Source organism: Mercenaria mercenaria, chromosome 12 (assembly GCF_021730395.1).
Source record: "Mercenaria mercenaria strain notata chromosome 12, MADL_Memer_1, whole genome shotgun sequence".
Lineage (NCBI taxonomy): Eukaryota > Metazoa > Mollusca > Bivalvia > Venerida > Veneridae > Mercenaria > Mercenaria mercenaria.
Genome location: NC_069372.1, coordinates 73,891,778 through 73,918,330, shown reverse-complemented (window position 1 = coordinate 73,918,330; position 26,553 = coordinate 73,891,778).

The following is a 26,553-nucleotide window of genomic DNA, read 5'->3' as shown; positions in this document are numbered from 1 at the left end:
GCAATATTGACGATTTGCTGCCACCAACACACTTGATAGGTTTGGTGCCAGTTCAAAAGGTTAATACATGAAGTTTATTGTCATTTCAAACTAATATACCGAACACTGCAAGATATCACAAAGACCAGCGTAAGTGCTTATCTGCAAGTGCGTGCATATTATCTAGAACGAACAAGATTAATGATAAGTTATAGAAAACATGTTTCCGTGTCCTTATTCTTTGGGGAAATTTGAGCGGAAAGAGTCGTCTTTGTCTCCGTAATAATGATTGGTACTCCTTATGGTAAAATGATGTAGGAAGCAGAAAAAGTAAACACTCAAGGGGGTGGTAGTTCTCCAGATAAAAAGATCTTTAATTATTTTTATTGATTAACATTGAGTTTAGCGAAATAGCCTTAAACTTCTCAATAAAGCTCTATTTATATATAATACACGGAATAAAGCGATTCAAGAACCAGTGCTGGCCTCTTAGTTGGGTGGGAGATACACAAGGGCACCTTAACTTCCAGTGGCCGTACCAGGATTTGAGCTCGGAAAGTCAAACGTGTTACCGTTACACCATCGGTTCAGCCATGGTGATTTTTAAATTTTTCTTACACCTTTAAGACGCGCCACAAAATAACCGTGTTCTTTTGTATTCCATGATGGTAATTAAAAATGTTTTGCATGAAAAAAGAGAAAGTTACAAATTGACAGTGACATATATACGGCCAAGACAATTGGTTAAATGTTTCAATATATTATTAAATTAATGTAGTAGTATATACAATACTTGATGTATTAAAGTGAGTTTGAACCATACTTTGTTTTTACAGTTTAAGCTATTATTCTATGTTTTTAAAACTTTACTGAAAAGAGATTGACTAAATCTTTTTGCAGATGAAGTTGTGAACACACATTAATTCAGGGAGGGCCAAAATTGTTCACTTGCCGTTTTGTAGAATAATTGTATTTTACCATTATTATCAGAATGATTTGCACGAAATTCTTGTGAGAGGAAAAAGTAGGCCACAAGGTTGTGGTGGATATTTAAAGTACTTTTCTTCCGCTGTGAATATTGTTTACTTTGATGCTATACACTTTTATAGACCAGACACATTTCAAAAGCGAATATTCAATTTGTGCATACTTAGACTGTAGAAGCAATATGCATAATTTATCACTAACTGAAGATATTATTGACATCAAATATGAGAAGTGTTATACTGCAAAGTAAATATAAAATACATTATTGTCTGTGTACATTCTACTGTCTGGAATAGTTATAAAGTGTCCCATAGAGAATTTCCTGCACACAGAAAGCAATAAAATTATATTTTTCCTTCGATGTATAATTTTGTATATGCTCTATAATTTTAAATTTTAAACATTTAAATCATGCAAGAATGTAGGGATAACGCATGTTATTTTCATGTTATAACATTTGCAGAATCCCGAGGAATTGGTTGGTGCCCGAGCCCGGTATTGCGAAGGGAGGGAATCCGAAGATGTTATATCACGAAATGAACATGCGCTAACGCTGTTCTAGCATAAACGTGTAAAAACTAATAAACGAATATATTACCCCGCAACGTCATTGAATTTCCATGAAATGCGCGGGAATGTCTGCGATGATTTTTCACGTTGACGTCATCTCTTTTTGAAATATCCGTCTCGGGGCCGTAATGCGTTTACGCTTTCCCACGGTATGCGCATATATAAAAAGGCGTTTTAACAGCATCTTTCTGTTAACACACGTTTTCTCTCCTGTTTAAACACCCCTGAAAACTAGCGAAAAGTGACAAGAACAGCAGTTTTATGCTACAGCAGATTATAACGTTTCATGTTAGCACAAGTCGGTTAGGCTATGTTTTTATTTAGTCTTTTTGTCAAATTTCATGTGTACATTTGAAGACATTTTTGTTTCACTTACGTCAGCATATTTACTAGGATGTTACATCCATGATTTACATTAAAAGTATGTTGTTTTTCTTTAAATTCAACTTTCTTACTCAGAAGACATTAAAAGGTTTTCGTCATGGGACTTTGTTATATAATTATGGTTGACGTGCGAATGTTTTATCATGACGTGAATACAATATAACAATATGTACTTTTGGTCTTTAATACGCGAAGGGTCATTGACATTAGCCAGATTTTATAAGAACAGCGGGAATCTGTTTTTATCTCGCCTCCTACAAGTTTCTTGCATTTCTATTGGTCAATGGACGTCACGTGGAGACAGGATATATTCCATATCCTGCTAGTATATTTCAGATATGAATTTTGACCAAAATAAAATGGCTGCCACACTGCTGGCGTAATTGAATCAAGTCAGATTATTTATTAGCTCCAACGATAGTATCGTTTCCGAGTATAATTTAGTGTTTTCTTGCCGATTTCATTCTATATCTAAGTTGAGGCTCATGACGTTTGACAAAATTAGCCGTAAAAGCGGAATAACTCTGTATGGGATAAGGGACGTTGAAATCTTGTTTTGGAAGTTAAATAGTTAAATCATCGTGAAATAAAGGAATTGACAAATTTGTTACTCAGCAGTTTGTTGTAGGATCATTTAATCTACGTGCAAGATAAATGATTTAACAGGAAACCGGATGAAAGCCGTGGTATCAAGACATTTATGACATCGTGATGTCCGGTAACTTTCGAAGGAATGGACCAAGGAGTTTTTTAGTGTTTCTGATCTAAACCAGTTCATAACCTGTGTAAATGAGCTTTTGTGTTTTGTGATTTAACCAAAACACAGGTCATTGTGCATTTTATGGCTGGTGTAAATCAACTAATGATGACCAAACAAATGATTTGTAATAGGATTCCAGTCTGCACTGTAAGTAGCTTTGTTAATTTACAAAATGTGTTGATTACTGTATAGCATGTAAGTGAAGGGTAGTCGGCAAGATAAAATCGTTAGACTGCTTGTTGGTGACAGGATACGGGATATACGCTGTCCCGAAAATCCATATCAGGCTCGAGCTTCGCTCTCGCCTGATATGGATTTCCTCGACAGCGTATATCCCGTATCCTGTCACCACCAAGCAGTGTAACTAATAATATCTACAATATAAATTCTTCACTCTTTTCCAGTATTGGTAAAATACAGGATGCTGACGAAACAACAGTCCATTAAACCTGTCTTGCAAACATGTCAATGTCCCATTTCAATGTAATAAAATATCCGGCTCCGTTCTGTACCAGACCGGTTTCTCTATGCATTTCCGTTTTGAAGATATAAACACTCCTAAGGAAAATAAATCTTTAAGACACAAAGTTTCATTTTATGCCTCATTCGTCATAATGATCGTCGTCTTCTGATATGAAATAAACAAGGCTATATATTGAAGACTGAGCACGTGTTTATTAAGTCGAAATGTCCTAATGAAACAAAACGATCCTATTGCATACCTATAAACGTGGCATATAGAGATATAACACTTTTCAGTTCCTTTACAAAATAATTTTAATAGATAGTCATGCAACTGTCCGTAACTGGAAAACAAGATGCACAACGGGTTAACACATTGGTTGGTGCTCGAGCCCGTTAGGGCGAGTGTACCAACGTATCCCGAGGGATTCTGCAAATGTTATAACACGAAATGAACATGCGCTAACGCTATTCTAGCATAAAACGCGTAAAAACTGATAAAAGAATACAATGTCACTCAACGTCAATAAATTTCCATGAAATGCGCGGGAATGTCTGTGTTGTTTTTTACGTTGACATCATTTCGTTTTGAATTATCCGTTTTGGGGCCGAATGACGTTTACGCTTTGCCACGGAACGCGCATATATAAAAAGGTGTTATAACAGCACGCGAGCGCGAGAATCTCTCTGTTAAAACACCCCCGAAAAGTGACAAGAACAGCAGTTTTATGCTAGAATGCGTCTCTATGCTCATGTCAAAACTAATTGGCAAAATACATGAAAATATCACATCTGTATCACAAAACTGCAATAAGGTCGTTTTATCTGTAAATACTTATTTCCGTTATGTTAACAATTCCTCCATTAAATCAAAACTGTCGTTTGATTTGTGAAAAGTGATTTCTTATTAGTTAGGATTCCAGTTTGTTAAGATGATATTAAGTTTTTTGTTTTCAGATTACAAGACCAACTTAAAACTCCAGATTATGTAATGTGGCTGAATCAGATGGGATATTTTTTTGTCCATTCGTGACCATCCTTGACAGTCGGTTAGGCTTATTTTACCACTGACAGGTGAACAAAAGAAATGTTTCAACCGTGCATTTTGACTGCCTTTTGTTTCGACAGTGCGACAGGTTAAAATGACACTATGGCATTCATTGAGGTAATCACGTTAACTTTTAAACAATTAATGATTTATCGGACCAAAGTCCTTTGGTGTATGATAACATTTCTAATGCATTATTGCAAACCCTTTTGAATAGAATCCCAGCGCAATGTAAAAATATCCCTTTTTCATTACACAGGGAAGTGTAAAATTTCTAACGCTCTGCTGAATTTATATTGAAAATTATCCAGACTTTTGAACAGTCAATTCGAAACAATGAAAGTGTAAGTTTTGAACTCGTAATCTGAGATGCTTATAATCCCCCATATGTTATTACCAGTTACTATGGGAAGCTGCCTCAACGGCTTTATTGTTTACACATACAAAGTCGACCCATTCTTAGACTACTAGGTAACGTTTGAATCATCAGTTATTTTTAATACGTCGAGTCGTTTAAAATTTTGATACATGGCAGAGAAGTCTGAATATGGTGCCTGCTTTTAAATTTTGTCTTTTGGCTGTTTCTATGATATGCAGGCTCCATAGCCACAGATCCCCGCTCTATATTCGAGTTTATTTAGTTCTGCCCATTGTTTTCTCGTTTAGGGCACAGCCATTATTTTATCTGGGGACCATACGCCGCTTTCATGGAACTGCACTTTGTGCATCATTGAAGGTTCCATGTGCACCGCCGTGTGAATACATCTGCGGATGTCTCTAAATTGTATTCTGGTACTTCTAACATTTGTAAATGTTGAGTTCTGCTCAACCCGTGGCTAGAGGGTGTGAACTTTCACTACCGTCCATGAACAGGCTCAATCAAACCGAGCCTGTAACATTTTCGTTTATGTCGTGATGGGCGACTTGTGGGTTTCCACTTCTTTATTTTAGTATTTTTAAAAGGTATTAAAATTACAATTTCTGTATTTTATAAAAGGCACATTTACAATATGGTAGGATCAGTTTTATTATGAATAAACTGACTGGCTTTTAATCTATTTGAGATGTATACAAGAAACATGAAATGACTCTACTTTTGATGCTTTTTTCTAACTTTTAAATTTTATACAGAATCAACTGATAAATATTTACAGTGTTTGCTGGTATAACATCGTGTCAAACATTTGTCCGTACGAATGCAAGGCTTCACTAAGATAATATGTTTCCAAACGTGTATAATTGTCATATGCACGATTGATAGTGTTGGACCTAGGGCAGTAGTAAGTCTTGTTTCTTCATCGTAAAATCTATTTAACTGACATTCAGATATATATTTCCTTGAGGGATGCATAAAAGTAGCATTGCTCTAGGTGACTGAAACTTACAATATTAATACGTATGTAATCAGTGATGAAAACCATTGTAATACAGCAAATGCAACTAGAGAAACCTTATCGAAGTATGTGTTATAGAGTAAAACTCAACATAGCATTAAATTATACTGCAATGTGAGCCAGCTATGTTGATATTTTAGCGCACTTGAAAACCAAATGGGTTAGGGTTAGGGTATCAAATGACTCGAAAGTGGTTCCAATAAGCTTGAAGCTTTCCTCACAATCGAGCTAAAACAAATTAGTATAAACTAAATGATAGCATTACTCGATTTGTTGAAATTGTAATACATGTTTGTAATTAAAAATGTATTGTTCTAACCGTGTAATAAATTGTAAATGTACTATTATCGGTATGACAGATATTGTCAGCATAATGCCAACATATGGATGGGACGTCAGAAATGTTGTCCATCCATGTACACTGTCGGGGATATTTTTACTACAGAACTGGCAATGATTGTTTAGTTACACTGCCATGTAACTTTAGAATATGGCATTAATTAATACTTGTGTTTATTAGAACTGTTATATGGCTAAACTCCCAAGTGGTGTTCTTGCTACTCACTTCCCAATGAGTTACCAACTGTCTGTTTGAACATCCGTGTCTGAGTAGTTAAGGTCACTGGCCCGTCACCGATGTGGATTCAAAACTTCTCTTTGGGAGTAGAATTCCTCCTGCCTGTGAGGAAGCCATAAAGTTACCTTATGAAATGGTCTTTGATTCTACACAGATATATGTCAATACCTAAAATAATGCCCGGAGAGTTACTTGGGCCGTACTCCAAAACAATAACCGCCGTATGATTCAAATTGATTCAGTATGGCTCTAAACGCAATAAAAACACACAAAAACACTGTCAGTATTCCGTTATGTGTTTTTTTATCCTCCTTGCTGCCTTCAGAAATGAATGTTGCCTTGTGTCAATATATTTAGTACGTACATATCCACACATACACTGCTTGTAAGGTTTTTTTTAGAGGGACGGGGCTGCCTTTCACCTTGGAGAGGGACAATGCCTATCATATTTCTGTCCTTTTTATTGAAAAGTCTTATTGCATACACATGTGAGTGTCTCTAAATTTTATTTCGGTATTTGTAACATGTGTGAATGTTTAGTTCTGCTTAACCCAGGGCTAGAGGGCGTGGACGGTGGCCTACATTTTCACTACCGTCCATGAACAGGCTCAATCAAACATGCAATGTTTTCATTTCATTATTTATATTTACCTCTGTTTTCCACTTTTTTTATTAACTTGAAGTGTTTTAGATTCAAATTATGAAATTTGCTTTAACATTTAAAATTGTTTATCGATCGAAAATAACAGTTTAGATACAAGATAGCCGAAATACCAAGATAAGCTAATAGATAAAAGTCCATTTGCTTTTCTGACCGCATGTGAACATTAACTGTCTGTATCAAGCCCAACCATGTTTTTGGAATGGAATTTCTCAACACGAAATGAAGCAATTAAATTGTCTGTTGTATTGACATTGATTTCCTTAGTAACAGAGCAACAACTATCAGACAAACATAACACATGTAAGCTATTAGATCAGGCGCTCGTTGTTAAAGGTTTAAAAATATCCTTTGCATAATTGTTGGAACGAATTGTAATAAAAATAGTTACTATATGAAACTGAAACATGATAAAAACTGAAACTTTGTAAAACCTCTTCTGAAACAAATGTTCATCTTATTGTTTTAACAACGCTTTTGGCGTAGCCTTTGATATCTGAAAGATACCTTTTCACGAAAACAGTTACACGCATTCAACTCGTTAGAGACAAAAGTTTCTAAAAAATGCTAAGAGAAGCTAAATAATGAATAATATCAGGCAAGTGCAAATGTTATTGATATGTTACAGAGTGGATAAAATGGCCAGCCCTCTTTGGATTTGATCACCCTGATCACGGGCACAATCTCTAAGATGTTGTTTCGATGCCCTATCGATTGAGCTACTAGGTCGCATACAAGTTTCCCCTCCAAAATTTGAGATAAATCTAAAACCTTGACATCGTTCCCCACTAAATAAAAAATCCGTCCCTGGTATGGCACATCATTTCTATGGCGGTGTATTCTGACCTCAAGGAGTCAATTAAATTGTAAAAAAGTGAAACAAGTCCGGAACAGTTTCATCATGAAAATTACCTCACAAGAATGGCAATTACAAGAGATTAGATAATTTAAAAACTGCTTCAAGTTACGCAAGATTAACCTATTGAAAAAAAATAGTTACCTTGTGTTTGGAAAAGATTAAGCTATTTCAGAAATTACAACTGGATATGATTTTGAAAGGACTAATATCTAGAAGCACCTGCGACAGTAAATACACAGAACCGAACATAAACCTCTTAAAGATAGATGAAAGCTTTAGTTTGTTATATATCATTACTACAACCAGAAAAAAAAATTCATTCCATCTTAGACTAATGTTAACATAAACTTGGTTCTTAATGTTTTGTTTGCAGTACATTGACGTATCGCCTTTTCCATCTTAAGTATATCATTATACATTCAAAATGTATGAATGTTCTATTTATAAAACGAATCACTACGTATGCAGGAATTAGAATACAATAAGTTATTTTTAGTCTTTTATGTCAAATATTTTGCTGAAAAGCGGCTATATGTATTTCTCCAAAATATGGACCATAATTCCACGTAATTAATGAATTCTGATAACAGATATTATATGAGTAAATATATTTTTCAGTTGGAAATATATTAAACGGCAAAGTAATTTTCTTGTAGAAAAAACAAGAACTGTTTGTAAAGCACATATGCCTTCTCGTGATGACTTATCCTATTTCCAGTCCAGAGATCACTATAGGACCTTATCCTTGAACCTACTGACCCCTAAAATAATAAGTGTTATTTATTGACCACAGGCAGTTATCTTATGATGTATGTTGACTGTAGACCACATTTTGACCTTAACCGTTGACTTGTTGACCCCCCCCCCCCCCCCCCAAAAAAAAAAAACAATAGAAGTCATCTACTGGTCACATGCAATCATCCTATAAAGATTGAAGGTAGTGAACCATAACGTTCTTGCGTTATTGTGTGGAAACCATTTTCAGTCTTGATCACCGTGAGCTAGACCTTTAAACCCCAAATGAATAAAGGTCATCTTAGGTCCACAGGTAATCATCCTGTAGGTCAAAACGTTGTTCAGTTACCGATCAAAAACCTAGCTCAATGTCATAGACCTTGACCTTTGAGCAACCGACCTAAAGATCAATAGTTGTAATTTGTCACAACCAGCCTGCTGCCAAATTTGAGGTTCCTGTGCAGAAGCGTTTTTCAATTACAGACGGACAGTCCGATTACTACGTGCCGCAACTACTAAAACAAAGATCAGGTACTGTTATATATCCAGAACAGCTATATACATTTTGTACTTCTGGGAGATTTAATTTGAAGCCAAGATTTTTTTTTGCCTTCTATGAAAGTCGAACTTGAAAGCAAAAATATTTATTTTCAGAGTAAACCAAAAATAATTTCTTTTTTTTTTTTCTAAATATTTTTGTATACTTTTGTAATTCAAAACTAATATGCACGATAAAGATGACCATTCTGTTTTGACTAATTTGCCAAAGTACACAGGAAATGGCTATATGTAAGTCTCTTTGATAAGATTTTAAATAAGAAGCAGTTTGACCCAAGTTATAGTCTCTAATTTTGAGTACAGTCGCATACTTCTGTAAGCAAAATGGTTCATGTATAAGATTGATACCTGCCTGGAAGATAATAATGAGTCCTTAGGCGCAAAGCCAGCCTAAAAAAGGATGTTGAGGGACAAATTAGGGGTCCATAATCAGTAATACGAAAAATTTAGGTAAAGGAAAAATTTCATCGGCACCGGATAAAAAAACAATGGAAAAATCAGTGTTCATTCTGACTCGATGTATATTTCGAAAAAAGTCCTCAGTGCATGAAGATACGAAATCAATGTTGGAGTTTACTTGAAAATAAAACATTATTCTTAAATGTAAAGTTTGCGTTAGTCTATCATATTGTACAATTTCAAACGACCTTTGCACTAGACAATATGATATAATTATATTACTAATTTATATGATATGTATATCAATGTTGTGCAAGTGAGTTAGGAGAAGTACCGAGTTCACATTGTATCATGCCACTTTAACAGCAAATAAAACATCGCTAATGTGAATACCAGTTCTGCGTTAGCTTTAATATATCTATCAATCTATCACCGAAGCATTCGTTTTTGGATCCATCAATTTTTAATATTTTCAATTACATCAACATTATTCTGCGACATAAATTAGAATGTACAAACAGCTGTAAATGAAACAGCCTCACTTACATCTGCAAGCACACTGTCACAATGTCATCTGCCTTACTATCATCTTAATTGATCTGTCTGATTTGCAGATCTTATAGAACTTGGTTTCTGTCGCGTGCTTGGTTGCGATTTGAAGAGGGCTCCTTTTTTAACGTGGCTTTCCCTGTTAAATATTAATCCTTGTTTTTTAGTCCCGCATCCTTATGTCTGAAACGACATTTTAGATGGGGACTTTGTTGGCATTATTACAAGCGCATATCGTTTGTCACTTCCATTTCAAAATAACAGTCGACGTATTACTTTTCATTTGCATTTCAGTGCAGATTTAAATCTTTGCCATTTTTAGTCTGCTCAGATTTCTTCCGGCATATTTTAAGTTTTTTCTACACTTCAAATTGTGTAATTAACCGTTAAGTTATTGACTAAGACGGGTACATATAAGACAATACAACTAGATACCAATAGGATATCACTTACTGCACGATGTCCCCTAATGATAGTACCTTACTAGAATGCTAAAGATAAGTGCTCTAACACTAGATCTGAAAATATTTTCATATTTTATTAAAAGTGGTTACTCAGACTTTGGTCAGTAAGTGGTCAGTAAGCGGATTTGATCGAAATTTAACACCTGATTATTTACACTAATTAGTGTTTGCTGAATTCTTAATACATATATTCAATTGGACTTTTTTCTTAGCAGATGACAACAAATTGTCAAACATTTTCAGATTTGGCTACGTTATTTTTGGCAGATATTTTGAACTTAAGTTTTTATATTTAGGACCAGTCAATAACTCATGATACTCAGATTCTATTATATTTAAATTACAATTTTGACATATTCTTTGATCCCGAACTATACCATTATACCTTCCAGTTTCGATAGCTAAGCAATGTGAAGACATTCTAAAATAACTGAATAATTTTCTTAAGTAGTCATTATCTACATTAGTGAGATACAGTTCAAACATAAACAGCGTTTTAAATCTTGAATAATATTCTAGTTTTGGCATGTTTGTTATACTATCATGCCTATACTACCATGCCATTCCTGTATGAGTTGGTCTCTTAAGGTATTAGGCCCATAATAGAGTACCTCCTTTTTGAAGAGTATTCAATTCCTACCATAAACCTACTTTGACTGCAATTTTCAGGGAGGCGTAGGTTCAAGCCCCACTGGGACCAAAGTTTTTTTCCCTTATTTTCCTTTTTTTTCTAAGTTTTTACTTCTTTCAAGACTTTTTATTGATTTATTGTACAAAAATAGAAAAAAAAATCATTTGATAAGCGATTTCTTGCTGTTCAAAGCGAATTTACCTTTGAAACAGAAGGGGTAGAGTTAGACATCTTTAAAAATACATGCGGTAAAAGTTCTCTATTTTGCCTTCATTCTTTAGATTACATATTGTGGAAGAAATATAGGTAGGTTTTACTTCCGCATCAAGGTTAGTTTTGAATGGAGTGAGCAAATTTCAAAATAGACCCGCAGGATTTGACCTTAGTTTTTCAATGTTGGAGTTTGAATTCTGTCTCATTAAATCCATTTACTTGAGGCACCCTAGAAAAAATGATACTGACAGTTTTATTTTAAGTTTTATAATTGTTTACCAATAGTTTGATGTTTCTTTTATAAAAAATAATGGTAAAATGAATCCTCTGCAAACGTTTTGGATAAAGGCCATCACTTTGAAATTTGTCTCTACTTGAGCTTAAGGAAATACCATAAATAACACAAAATTTATTAAAAACGGCACGGTAAACGTTGTTTAAAAATTGCAACACAGTGCGAAACACGATCAACTTTAAGAATATACCAAGCAAATGCCATTTTTTAAACATTACTATTAGGAGTCTAATACCTTAACCTTTTTTGCAGCATTGGAAAATAGTTTATATTTGGCGACTTATGGTTCCATAAATATCTATATCCTAGTTGTTTTAAAAGAGTTTTAACATATCTGGACCAGTTTGTACATCTGGGAGAATTGACATTGTTACACTGGTCTTAAAAATATCAGTCATGACAGAATCAGGATTATTTACAAGTTTCAACCAGTATTTTAAAACTCTCTCTTTGCAAAGTAATGAGAGAGGATACCTTCCAAGTTCCCCCAACACTACCATATTTGGGGTTTGCACTTTTACCCCGAGTATTTTTTTTTACAAAATTTCATATGTATTATATCTTTGCAACTTGTATCGTATACGCCCCATACTTCAGTACAATATAATAGAATTGGTTCAGCCATAGGATCGATGAGTGTTAATTTAGTCTTAACATCAACTTTTAGCCTAGAAAATAGAGAATATAAACCATTATCAGCTTTAAGTGCTTGATCAGACAGTGCTTTAATAGACAGTGCTTTAATAGCTTCAGATAACGCTCAATTACAATAAAATTTCACACCAAGATAGCAAAAAGAGTTCACAGTTTCCACTGGTGTATTATTAATGTGCCCTTGATTCTTAATATTTTGTCTTCCTTTTCTAAAAATACATCTTTATTTTCGATTTATCAATATTTATCTTGAGTCCCCATTTAATGGAGTAAACATACAAGCTATCTAGCTGTGCCTGAAGACTGTTCTGGTCAGTAGTAAATAGTACCATATCATCTGCAAACAACAACAAATAAATAGAAAGTTGATGCAAGTCGTGTTCTGTTAATGAGTTATAATGTAGGTTTGTTGTGACATCATTTACGAAGAGTATAAAAAGCATTGGCGAGAGTATAGTGGTTCCCCTTGTGTTAAGCCAAGCGAAACCTCGAAAAAATCCGAAGCATTTTTAAAAAAAACCTTAACACAAGCTGATACATGTTAGTATATAGACTGAAGCATTCTAACCATTTTACTACTGATACATATTTCAAATGATTTAAACCACAGGATATTCCTATTAACTGTAATAATCTATAAAAGCACAGAACAATGATCTTTTCATAGAAATAATCTTTTGTATAATACTATGTAGAATAAAACACAATCAGAAGTAGTTCTGCTATTTCGAAAACCAAATTACGTATCAGTAAAAACATCCTCACACCATTTATTCAATCTGTTTCTTAATAACAGTGAAAACATCTTAGCCATTGTACTTATCAGTGATATTCCTCTATAATTAGAAGGATCAGATTTATCCAGTGGGACAATTATTCCTTTTGTGCATGATATGGGATATATTCCATTACATAAAAAGGGCAGCATTAATGACGTAAATAACTACAGAGGCATAACATTACTAAGTGTATTGGGTAAACTTTTCACCCGCATTCTAAATAATAGATTGTCTCATTGGGCTGAAATATATGGTGTATATGTAGAAGCGCAAGCAGGGTTTAGACCGAATATGGGGACTGCTGATAATATTTTTGTATTGCATGGCCTTATTACTCACATGCTTAACCAAGGCCGACAACTTTTCTGTGCATTCATTTATTTTACTAAAGCTTTTGACTACATTGTGCGTGATAATTTATGGTTTTAAGAGGATAAAATTAGGTGTACATGGCAAAATTTTGAATATAATACGATCTATGTACTCAACAGTGAAGCAAGAGTAAAATATTGTAACAAATTAAGTGATGAATATGAATGTATACTTGGTGTAAAACAAGGTGAATGCTTATCTCCCTTTCTCTTTTCAATGTTTCTAAATGACATAGAAGATCAATATATTAAAAGTGAAATTGAAGGCATTGATGTAAATATGCTTAACATGTTTTTGATTATGTATGCCGATGATATTGTTATTTTTGCAAATAGCAGAGATAAATTGCAAATTGGTTTAAATGTTCTATCAGATTATTGTGATAGATGGAAGCTTACCGTGAATACGTCTAAAACTAAAACCATGATATTTAGAAAAGGGGGAAGATTACCTAGAGATATGAATTTTTATTATAAAGCAGATTATTGATATTGTTACTAAATTTACATATTTGGGTATCGTTTTTACTACAGGCGGATCTTTTGCAGAAGCACAAAATACAATTGCAGGCCAAGCAATATAAGCCATATTTAAAATGAACAAATATCTTTATAGATTTGTAAATATTTCTACTTCTCATAGGTTGGATTTTTTTGGTAAGCTAGTAAGTCCTATTCTTAACTACAGCAGTGAAGTTTGGGGTTCTATACATGGCAATGCAATTGAAAGAGTTCACATGCAATTTTGCAAACGCATATTATGTGTTAAGAAAACTACTCAAAACGATTTCATATATGGTGAACTCGGTAGATTATCTTTCCAGTCAATGCGTTATTATAACATCATAAAATACTGGGTAAAAATATTGCATACAAATGAGAACAAATTTGTTAACAAAGTGTATAATTTATTGAAAAATGATTGTGAAAATTACCCAAATAAAACAAACTGGTGTTCACTAGTAAAAAATCTTTTATGTACGTTAGGTTTTTATGATGCATGGTTTATGCAAAGTGTTGGTAACACTAACCTGTTCTTATGTCACGTAAAACAAAGATTAAAAGATCAATTTGTACAAAATTGGTCAAGTAGGTTAGACAATTCAAGCAGGGCTATATTCTACAGACATATTGCTATTTTTAAGTTTCAACCATATCTCAATTGTTTAAACATCAAACGTTTTTGTACAGATTTTACTAAGTTAAGAGTTTCTTCTCACAGACTGCATATTGAAACTGGCAGATGGACTAAGCCAAACAGTACACCTCTTAATGAAATGAAATGTTTTTCTTGTGATGTTTTAGAAGATGAATACCATTTTGTATTGGAATGTAAAGTATATAATAGTCTAAGAAAACGTTTTATTCCCATGTATTACTGGTAAAGACCAAATATGCCAAAATTTATTGAACTGTTAAATTCTGAAAATGTTTGCATAATACGAAAGTTAGGGAATTTTGTGAACAAAGCTTTTGCTTTAAGAAAAGAAAGGTTATACCCAGTTGCTGTCAACGAAAATAATGTTCATGTTTCTTAATATTAGATACTCTCTTTTGTTACAGACGTATGTATTTCGTTCTGTAGTATGTATAGATAAATAAATGATTTAATTAATTTAGTAAATGAACATAACTGCTATATGTACGCCTAGACACGGTATACTGTACGCTTTAAACTAATATTCTAACCTCTCATTTATAGTCATTTTAATTGGTATTTTCTTAAGGCAAACTGCCATAAGAATCATAGTTTAATTCTTTTTTGCAGTGTATTTTGTTTAACGTAATAGTACCATAAAACTATAATTTACAGTTTATTTGATATGTTGAGCTTGTGTTTCGTTTCGGCAAGGTCAACATTCATATTGTGTATATATAGTATACATATGATGTGAATATGATTGAAAATGTGTATATATGTGTTTGTATAAGCATACAGGATATAACATATCTATTGATCGAATGCTACCGGTACTACATTTACCCACATAGTATAAAACAATAATTAAAACATATGTATTAGTCAAAGGCTAAGACATGTATCCACTATTTACAAAACAAATATATATGTAAAATGACAAGATTCTGTAAAATGTGTAATATTCAAAATGTGACACTAGTAAGTTCTGTTAAGCACTAATTCATATTACTTTAATGAAATCATTATTTTGTATCATCATGTGTTCTTAAATGATTGATATGTTTGTAATTCATATGCAATTTATTGTATACCTTCTCCGATGAATCATATCATTGTATGCATTTGTTAAACACTGTCCTGCCATGTATTATGTTTTGTTCTTCCTCATGGGCTATTTTGCCTTATGGAACTTTGAAAAATAAAACTATTAAACTATATTCCATCATGATAAATTTTATTAAAAAATTTAACCATATATGGTGTTACAAATTGTTTGGCATCTATAAAAATCTGCAACAACAAGATCACACCCTGGAGATTTATTCCTACTTAAAGAAGATATGGTTTTGCTTACTTCTTGTACGTCAAAAGGCTTATCTAAACAATCAATATCAACATATCGATCCATTTCGTTTATTATTTGTACATTATAACAACATTATTTAGCAAAAGCATAAATTTAATAGACATATGTTGCATAAGTTGCATAAGGAATCATATGAATATAATAGAACTATTATATTAAATTTGTCAATTTGCGCAAACAAGATATTTGGAAAACAAGGATAAATTCTGAAGCAACACACTGCTCTAAAACTTGCCTCTTCAGACAGTTGAAATATTTCAAAATCTATCAAATGGAAATGTAAAACTAGAATTTATATTGAGTTGGCTTTTAAAATAACATTATCTTATATCAAAATGAAAATTATTAAAACATGCATTTCTAATAGTCATCGAACACTATGTAATGGGTCTTCTTCTTTAGATGAATCTCAAACATAATATTCAAAAACTGAAACATGTCATAAAATGTTGCTCAAGTGTGATTAACTACCTTTAAGATATGCACATCTGTTCACTACTTCTTTATAAGAAATATCAAACGTAAACATATTTCTTTATTTGGGCTCTAATAGTATATATCATAAGGCTAGAAAATATTACATTAAGAGTTAGGTTCAGGTTTTGGGAAAAAAAATCGAACATCACCAAATCATAGAAAGAAAGAGTTGTTTTACATGAAAATCAAACAGCATATAAAACATATATATATATATATCTACAAAAGCATCATCAATTTGCAATTCTGGAAAGAGACTGCATGAAGGGGCCGTACTTCTGGACAATTCAATGCCTTTAAACATGTCTTTGTTTTGATGCTATTGCAACAATATCCCAGTGCTTAAACTTCACATAACTAGGTTAAACATCGATTTGAACAATTTTTTGCTTTTATTTCTTTACAAATGAAATTCTTTTATAAAGGCGGGGGAACTTTTGAGAATGCTTTAAGTATCCAGTGGTACAGGACAGTAAGGTAAAACATGTATTAGACAGGTAAATTGGTTCCTTTACTAAACATTTCTGTGATTTGGTGATATACTGCTAAACCTTAACTCAAAATAAATATATATTCTTAAGACTTTAGTTGCGAGAAGTAACTGACTGAAAACGAAAACGCTATATAGATTCCTTTATAATATGATATAAAGATACCTTTATAATATGCTATAAAGATTCCTTCATAATATAGTTGTTTCTGAAGTAGTTTGAAAAATTTACTTTTTATCTGGTATGGCAAAAATGTTTAATAACAAATTCAGTGAAGAAAAATATTGCATGCGTCAGCTATAATTGGAAGACAGTGCTTTAGGAAAATCATCGTTTCTTTTATTTTGTGTTGAATTGGAAGCACGTGCGAAAGCAGTACCAAAGTATGATAGTCTCTGTTACGAATACGGTTATCGATACTTGTATTACAATCAATGGAACAACGGCATGAATCTGAAATTAGAAAGGGCAGTATTGAGTGTGTGAATATCATACTTTCCATTAGATAATCACTGTCATCGGATAATTGTAAAAAGTCCATAGTATTGACATCTTCCTTTCACTGTATCCTTGTGTAAAGGTAGTTCTGCATGTTTCAAACAAATTTTGCTCTACTTTAGTAACCATAGTATTTCAAAGTCTCATTTTATCTGAACTAAATTCAGCCACTAATACGATAAGACCATGTGCTTAATTTTTTGTTAGATGGATTTGGAAATTCCTGTGATTTGACCCAAGTCGGCAGAACTCTTCTGTTACATGAACTAATTATTCGTGCATTGAATATATATTTATATCAAAATGTGATAAAATTCAAATGCCTTGATAGTTTCTCTTCGTTCCCTATAGTGTATTTCTCGATTCAAATCTGTTATTTTACAAACAAAAACATAACGTTATGCTACAAGTGATAAAACTAAACCGAAAAGTTGTTCTTGTGTCAATGGAAGGTCATGACGTCACTTCTGTTTACCACAAGAAAGAGTGCTGCAAAGAAATTATTTCGTTTTGTTTTATTTATTCTATAACTTGTAAAACCTGTATGCAGAGCCTCGTTACCGCTAAAACATGTACCATTGAACCGGATATTCCCATTTGTATCTACAACCAGTGACAGATTATTGTTACTCTAGTCCTCCGGTCAATTTCGCAGCAGACCTCTACAGCAGAATCGCAAATCTGGTGGCATTGTCTTGTATAGAAAGAGTTCCCTAATGAAGACTTTTAAGAAACTTTTCATAATTGTAGATATACATTTTATTTAAATTGTATGGCCTTCTAAAATATATAGGTCTGCGGCTTAATTTTTCATAATTTGTCACATATCTATTGGAGTCCATTTACAAAGCTGCTTATCTTATATTATTATGTTTAAATAGTTTTTCCATATAGCCATAATGCTACACATCAATCAGTTGAACCCCTTTGTCGCAGTTATATATTACTTGCGCAGTTTATAGTTCGCATACGCTCTGCTGAATGCATCCAGAACCTCGCCATTATCCCAAACGATTCCCTAATGAGCATAACCCAAAAATAAATTTCTAAGCGTGATACTTGATACGAGCAAGTGACAATAAAACGCAATAAATATTTCAGATGTTACAATCATTCATTACAGATTTTAAATCGATAAGAAACCAAATACCTGAATGAAAACTATCCTATCATTGATCTTGTTTGTAAAACAAAAATGTAAACTCTCACATTGATTGTATTTTCACTCAAATGTTTGAACTATAGTTGTAAGATGGAAGTATAATTACCTGAAAAGAAACATCATGTAGTGTGAATATAATATTTTCATAAATTGTCAGGAAGTTGTCTATTTTATAAACATGAAAAGTGACCCTGCAATTTTCTCTAAAAGGTAGAATTATTTATCAAATTGTCGGGTAATAACAATAAACTTGAGCAGATAATATTTCTATCTTTCAACAGGCTTATTACGAAAACTATCATCCAAGAAACGGATACCGATTTAAAAAGCTACATGCACACTGATATTTTCTTGAGCAGTAAAGAAGCTACTCTGTAAGCATGTTGTAACGAAACTTCGAATATTATAGATTCAATTCTGCAATAGTAACTGCCTCAGTATATTGAGTGATTCAGACAGATTAGTTTTTAAATTATTTTTCTTTCATGTAAGAATATTTGAATCTAACAATTAATCTGCCTTTAGTTTATACACGCTGCAAGTAGATACGAGAAACGCGGAGAAACACGCTGCAAGCAGATACGAGAAACGCGGAGAAAGATGTTTAGATGTTTGGCATGGAAGTAAGACACTTACTATTTGTCTGGTTCTTAAACCATTTAAAGCAGAAACAGAAATTTAGAAATCATAAGATAGTATGCTCATGTTTTAGAAACAATCTAATATATCCCCGAACTTATTTTAAATGCATCATGACAACACTCCATGTGAAAAAGTGAAACAATGATCTCTGGCTTCTATTGTAATATGGAATGTAGGCGTGAACATACTCGTAGGTTCATATATGAAAGTTCATGGAGCACGCGATGCAAATAATTGAGTGTTCATCTTATATGGCCTTTTTTATTTTGCTCAACTGCGATTCAATTTTACAATGGTAACTACACGATTATATCGAGTAAATCGGACAGATGAATTATTTATGAATTATTCTTTCACTTTAATAAATAATTTGCGACCAGTTTATACACACGACAAACATACCTGTATTACGGAGAAAGATTATTGACATGACGATTTTGTCATGGAACTATGGACTTTGTTGTTTTGATATTTTGTTTCTTTTACTTAAAGCGAAAAGCAATTGATCCGAGGTGTACTCTGTTTGCTAAGTGTAATTCAGGCTTATAAGCAGACAGACTGTTAAAAATACCGGCCTAGAATCGAGAGACTTAATATTAATGGCTGATCAAAGTGGCAGCCATTTAGTTTTATATCAAGGTAAAACAAACTTGCGGACTTCGTTTATGATAAGGTGTTTATTTGAATTGTATTTCTGTGTAATTAACTCTGAAAATGTAATTGCTGTACTTTTGCCAGCTAGAAAGAAAGAAATATCATTCTTTAGGTCTAAAATTTAATGTACTATCGAAATATGCAAATTAAGATGACGTTTTTTAAAAATAACAACTGGTTTCTAAAGGATGTCATACACACTAAAATGTGCTACCTCCTTAGTTAACCATTCTTTTATAATATACGTTTCAACTACTGTGAAAAGTTTCACTTTTGGCTAGACATTTCTTCCCCTGTAATCTTTTGTTTCTTGTAATCCTCGTCTAACATGCCGACGGTTAATTATCTTAAAAAACTTATTCGGTGGTGTAACATTTTTGAGATCGTATTCATTAATAATTTCGAAATTCGACTAACAGTAACTCTTGTTTCATTAGTTCGTGATATCAAACGTCCTTTGAAGTGGCATAAATCGGGTCCATTAAATACGAAACTAGGTCAAATATTAAAAGTAATTGTTACCAGTTATTGATAAATATTAGAATTTACGTTGACGCGCAAATGTTTGTACCCAATCCTGTATATTTTAATTTTTCCTTTCCCATCTTAAGTTACACAGTCTATTAGCCTTCGGTACAGTTCTAATACCTCCTCGAAGCATTGATCCGATTTTTAAAATAGAAGTCGAAGGAACGGTGTGAGCGAAACATTGATTTCCCAAAGTAAATCTGTAAATAACCGGTCACAGAATACCAGAGTTCCTAGAAAAATCTATTTTGCCGATATGACCATGTTTGAAAACTAAATTCAACAAAGGTTAGCTCAGTTGGAGTTACGATAGCCTCTCTGCTTTTAACCCTTACCTTGCTGAATTTCTATAATGAACTGGTCCATCTTTTAATTTGGACAGTACCATTATCTGTCAAAAGGAGTGCATACCAAAAAGATACTGACTGAATGGCGAACAGTGCAGATCTTGATCACACTGCATGGATGTACAGGCTGATCATGATCTACACTGGTCGCAAAGGCAGAATCAGTCGTGTCCAGCATGATAAGGGTTAAAATTGACAATTACTTCCAAGGAAGATTTCTTCTGAATCTGGCTAAACTTTAAATAAATAAAAAGTAAACACTATAGACTGGTGCTTTTTGACATGCATTCTTCTTTTAAAAATAATAATGGTAATGGTAGTCCCAAGTCTTTAACAAATATCTTGACCCTAGACTGAGTACTGAAATGGAATATTTGCCGGTTGGAATAAGACAGTGATCAATTGTACGTCCTTTGTAAATAAAAGAATGAAATCTAGATATCTACCGTATAACTGGCGGCACTTTTGCTGAAAATATTGAATTAATAATTCATGAAATTAAGCTGTATTGACGTCAATCTTTAAGGTGAAAAACAGTTCAATGTGTTTAAGGTTAATAATAGGAATATGGTCGAGTAAATATTCTGTTAGACTTGGTTAAATATATTAAGTACAAGGAATTTATCCCTTAGTCCCATCTTGAGTACGTGTCCTTGATCAGCATATTATGTTTACGTTTTCTTTCTTTGTAAGAGTTTTTATTTGCATACTTGGAAACACTTTACCAGTGACACTTTCCAAAAGAAAAGAAAATTTAATTTAGATTCTTAAAACATAATACTGCTGAAAGTTCTTTAATGGTGATTGTCATGAAGTCAATATAGTGTTTTCGTATGAAATAGTTCCAAATTTTTGTGCATCTGAAAATATTGCTGAGGTCCTTGCCATCTTTTTATCCAAGTTGTACGTAATATTTTACAATGAAATTGTTATTCAATTCTGAAAATAACAACATTTTAGTGACATGATTAAAAGGCATGCAGTCGACACTAATTATTTCTCTAATATATTGTATTTGACAAACATTAACTGAAATAAAATTTTCAAGTTTTACTTGTGTCATCTAAAATCAAAAGCTTTGCAAAGTTATAAAAACAGAAGATATGATATGTCGAAAATTCAGCTTATGTTTTCTTTCAAATATCTATCTATTCCAGTTGTATAGAAATGGTTTTATGACTATCTCTGAATTTTAGCGCACCATCAATTGTTGGATGTCCCTCGACCGTCTTTCGCTGTCCACAACTTCTTTAAACATCATCCTCTACTGAACCACAACGCCAATATCAACCACCTTTCAAAGGAATTTTTCACAGGAGGCTTCTTTTCAGATTCCTTCAAATATAGACCATGCATGCAGAATTCTGGTTACCAGAGCAACATAAACGAAAACCAGTCCTCTCCTCAGAAATCCCTGACCCGATTTTGAAATGGTTCCACAGCAATGTTACCCTCTACCAAACTCCTTTAAACAAATCTATTTCTTAAACAAGAAGTATCTTTAAAACAAAGATACACGACCGAATTAGTCAACGCACACTTTAAGCTACGAAACGTGCATAAAATGTAGATTTTAAAGTAAAAGTTTCATGTTTTTTATGTAGAACATATTTTACAGAACACATATTTTACATCATAATTATATTAATCATTATCTAGGAATCTGTGACAAAAAAATAAGACTAAAAAAGAAGGAGGGGCCGAAAAGTGGGGGACGAAATGACAAATTTGAAATCGTCAAGGGATACGAAATGACCAAAATGGAAACGAGTTGACTGGGGGACGAGTTGTCTAGGGGACGGGTTGACTGTAAATTGTTTACGGGAGATCACTCCGTATCAAAGTCGCAGAGTTGGTAGGTTTGTAGTTGAACTCTGCCGCAGTTTCACTACCGATGGGATTCAGGTTTATGACGTAAGCTATTTCCACAGGAGTCTTGCAACGGATTATACACTCTAACAATACAACTCAGAGCACTTGCACATCCCTTAATAAAATACTATCTATTCGAAAACCTGTGAAAATTTTCATCCACCAATCAAAATGTACAGTTTTAATTAGCTGTTAAATTACCTTTACCCCAGATATTTACAGGCATTAAAGGTGAAATCAATATCGGCCTGCGGCAGGAAAAATACAGCTGGCAGGGGACGGTGCTTTCTCCATAATTGCTATATGGAAATCTTTGGAAATCTTTCTCTCTGAAACTATTGGCCCGATTTCAAAATAATGTCACAGCAATGTTTCTTTGATGTCTCTCTACTAAATTCCTTCAATAGTTCTTAAAAAGACACATGGTCCCTAGGACGTGGCTAGTTTTCCCCGCAACGTTCAATTCTGCACCTCTTAAGTGCTGACTCGGTTTCATCATAGTTTCACAGAAATGTTCCTTACGTGATCCTCTACTGAAGTCCTTCAAATTATTCCGTTTCGTTAAAAACTATGGCCGCCAGGGGCGGGGTTAGTTGTCCCTATACGACTATGTGGATAACTTTGAAAGTCTTCTATTAACCGTTTGCCAGATTTCAGAATGGTTTGACATCAGTATTTCTTAATATAGCCCCAATATCTTGGGGCGGGGCTTTCTCTACTTACGTACGCATGTAGAGAGAGAAAACAAAAAAGACAAGGAGCAGGAAAAATCAACATAGTGGGGCACCGCCCAGGAAAGGCTGGCGGCCCAAAATATTATGGGCACCTAACCTCACTAATAGTTAAAGAACGGGACGTAAATACAAGGAGGAAGAGGAAAGAAACACCATCAGCAAACAAGACAATATACGTAAAATAAAATACGAAAAGGACAAACAACAAATAAGGGCATCGTCTTGGGACGGTCAGTAACCTACATAATGGAAACGTGGGATTTAAACGGGTTTAGGGCATGCCATCCTTGCGCACTAACCCTATTTTCAACATATAAATAGGGTCAATCTAAGGTATAATTACACCAATGTACTCAACACCTTGTCTGAAGTCAGAGCACCAAGAGCCTAACTTTAAGGGTAGACTAAGCAGGCTGCAAGACAAATTCCACTCCCTCCGTCCGTTCTGTAGGATTTATGAGAAAAGCATCATGGAGCCTCATCGCACTCATCTGTATGAAATTTCGCTGTCCAATTTTGAAAGCCTTTTTTAAACGACGCAATCTGTTAATGTTTGTTCTCTGAATGACGTCAGATTGCGCGTGTAATCTCGGGGAGAGAGCCAGTCTGGATAATATTACACCAATGTTATTTATACGAAACTGCACTTTAATGTTTTATGCAGGTTTTCGTAATAAAGGATTTCTAACGTCTATATAAATACAAGACAATAGATAAACCATATTCAGTGACAGTTGGAACTTTTCAAATTTTCAAAATATGTTGATATATTCTGGTTTTGTAGTTAAAAAGTATTTTAATGGAGTATATTTCATGGCTATTTTGACATAGAGCTTTCAAAAAAATGACCTTATTTGTGAATTGGGTGATATAAAAAATTCAAGACATCTAAGTTAGGACAAAACATGAAAAATTTGATAACGTTTCTAAACTATATTTTGATATTAGGGTGTGCCCGACTTTGACAAAGGAAACAGTATTGTTAGTGTTAGCCATAAAGGAGAGATTATTAAAGTTAAATATTAAAAAATACCATACTGCTAACATCAGTAAGTTTTAGAATGATGTAAAGTAAATTATAAAGTGTCCTCGTTATTGGTTAGTAGGATCAAACGGTGAGTTATTTATGATGTTATGTGGTTTCGTACAATAATCTAATTGCTTTCTGGTTTCGTTCAATAATCAAATTGCTTTCTGAAGTTTTCAATTTAGCGTTGCAACGATTACAAAAAACTGCGATGAACCTTTCATCTTTTCTTAACTAGCCAATCATGTCATTATCCACGCAGACTCACGGGAATGTGTTCTAAATCACTATCTAATGATATTAGCAATGAGGTGATAAAGTGATTATTTAGCCAATAGCTTGAAAAGGTCTTCCATAATTGGATCGTTTTGGCGACCTTGTAAAAGATAGGTAAAAGACAAGAAAAGTATGCTTTGTAGAATATATAAGTATACTATATGATAAAACATTGTTTCCACACTGAAATCCATATGATATGTCTGTCTTGACTGACCTTAACAATGTTGCATTCCTGATTGACGGCAAGTTAGCAAGTATATTAAGGTCTTTAAAACGTATATTCGACACAAAGAATCTTATACGTTGTTTTTGTAATATTAAAAAGAAAATATTGAAACTATATGACACCTACATTCTATTCAATTTACCTGCAATGAAACTGCAAGATTTATTTTGAAAATCTCACTTTTTTAACATTCTCGAAATATGTGTATTATTAGCATGTTATATTTGATTTGATATAATTGATAAAAAATAATGCGTATTAAGAACCAACTTAAGTATATAAATGAAGAATGAATGCAACGGGATTTATTGTAGTTTAGGCAATATTTGTTCAAAACTAGATCATCCGAACTCACTGAAAACCATTCTGTATAAATATATTGCAATGCAGTTAAAGACAGTGAGTACAAAATATACCCCCTATCGGAAAGGTCATTTTCAAAACCCAATTTTACCCCTCGTGACTACGACTCTTAAAGTGGAAATCGGATCTCACCATTCCCTCTTCACACTACCTCCACACACAGAGACACTAAAGGATAATGATAAAGACTCCAGAATAAAGATAAGAACGGACATGAGTAATAAAAATAAACTAAAATACATATTTGATCCTTCCGAGCCCTTAAAATTGAAAAAATGAATTCTAGGCTTCTTATACCGCAATATTGACACTAAATTCAAACACGGGATAAAGATAAAACACGTATTGGCTCAGAAAAACAAGTGCTACTATTTAAGACCATTTTGACCTGTTTTGATCTCGACCCCGAACATAGGTCAATGGAGTCTGTTCACTGCACACCACATTACTGAGGTATATAGTTGCACTAAATTTAAATACCTTTGGGTCGATGGTAACAACGTTATAATCCGGAGAAAAAAAGCAATGTTTTAATACCATTTTGGCTCCTTTTGACGTTGACAATGAAGATAACGTTCTAAAATCTGTGCACGACACTCCACATTGCTGTAAGATGCACGTATGCCAAATTCAAATGAAATAAGAATACCAGTAAAAAGCAATATAACCCTAACAAGAACGTATCTGAACAATACTGCCGTAGCTTAAAACCCTTCTAACATATTGAAGATGTAAAAAAAAAACAGGCTCTACTCACTGCACCCTACCATGTCTACAATGTTGTGATATATGTTAATATCACGTTTAGATAAAATCAAAATAAGAGTGCCCAAACCTCATCCTACTTTTACCTTGAAGATAGGATGAAAGATTGTGTATGTGTACTGCATTCTGCAGTGTAATGATACGTTCTTGTGTTCTTAGTTTGAATACAATCATAATAAGGATAACAAAATTATATTCATGACTCGACGGTGTCAAGACCCGGGCAGACGGACGGTCCGACAGACGGACAAAGTTGTCGATATATGACGGGCCATATATCTTTTAAAATGATTGTGTAAAAATGCTATTTACCCGAATTGTTTGACCATGATGTTATCAAATTATAAATAGCACTTTAATGGGTCATTTCGTATAATGAGAACGGAAAACATTAATCATCAGAGAAAAATAAATCAGACTTTGAGCGAAACACTAATTATAACAGCTAGTGAACTCCGACACTTTTCAATTAGGTTGATTGCAATAGAGTAATAAGCCTTTTTTATTTTAAATGTCATGACGATTATTTGAGCCAAGCATTTGCAATAATTTGAGTCTGTTATAACGCTAATGTCTTTGCAATACGTATATCAAACTTCCAAAGTATTATTTTAAAGATGAAATATTTATGAGCCACCTTAAAACCAAGACA